The sequence below is a fragment of the Epinephelus fuscoguttatus genome, linkage group LG23 (genome assembly GCF_011397635.1).
Source record: "Epinephelus fuscoguttatus linkage group LG23, E.fuscoguttatus.final_Chr_v1".
Taxonomy (NCBI): domain Eukaryota; kingdom Metazoa; phylum Chordata; class Actinopteri; order Perciformes; family Serranidae; genus Epinephelus; species Epinephelus fuscoguttatus.
Window position 1 is genome coordinate 34706407 of NC_064774.1, and position 1006 is coordinate 34707412.

Sequence of the window (1006 nt, forward strand, 5' to 3'; positions counted from 1 at the left end):
TTACTCTGTTGTCAATTACACACAGGTTCAAAAGACATGCACAAACTGGACCTATACATGCACTAAGTGGAGAGATGTCAGAGTGGGCTGCCTATGACAGGCGCTCCCAGCGGCTGGGGGGTTCAGTGCCTTGTTCAGGGGCACCTCGGCAGTGCCCAGGAGGTGAACTGGCACCTCTCCAGCTACCAGTCCACACTCCATATTTTGGTCCGGACGGGGACTTGAACAGACGACCCTCCGGTTCCCAACCCAAGTCCCTATGACTGAGCTACTGCCGAGCTACTCTCTCTGTGTGTGTGTGTGTGTGTGTGTGTGTGTGTGTGTGTGTGTGTGTGTGTGTGTGTGTGTGTGTGTGTGTGTGTGTGTGTGTGTATGTATGTATGTATGTATGTATGTATGTATGTATGTATGTATGTATGTATGTATGTGTATGTATGTATGTATGTATGTATATATATACAGTACAGGCCAAAAGTTTGGACACACCTTCTCATTCAATGCGTTTTCTTTATTTTCATGACTATTTACATTGTAGATTCTCACTGAAGGCATCAAAACTATGAATGAACACATGTGGAGTTATGTACTTAACAAAAAAGGTGAAATAACTGAAAACATGTTTTATATTCTAGTTTCTTCAAAATAGCCACCCTTTGCTCTGATTACTGCTTTGCACACTCTTGGCATTCTCTCCATGAGCTTCAAGAGGTAGTCACCTGAAATGGTTTCCACTTCACAGGTGTGCCTTATCAGGGTTAATTAGTGGAATTTCTTGCTTTATCAATGGGGTTGGGACCATCAGTTGTGTTGTGCAGAAGTCAGGTTAATACACAGCCGACAGCCCTATTGGACAACTGTTAAAATTCATATTATGGCAAGAAGCAATCAGCTAACTAAAGAAAAACGAGTGGCCATCATTACTTTAAGAAATGAAGGTCAGTCAGTCCGGAACATTGCAATAACTTTAAATGTGTCCCCAAGTGGAGTCGCAAAAACCATCAAGCAC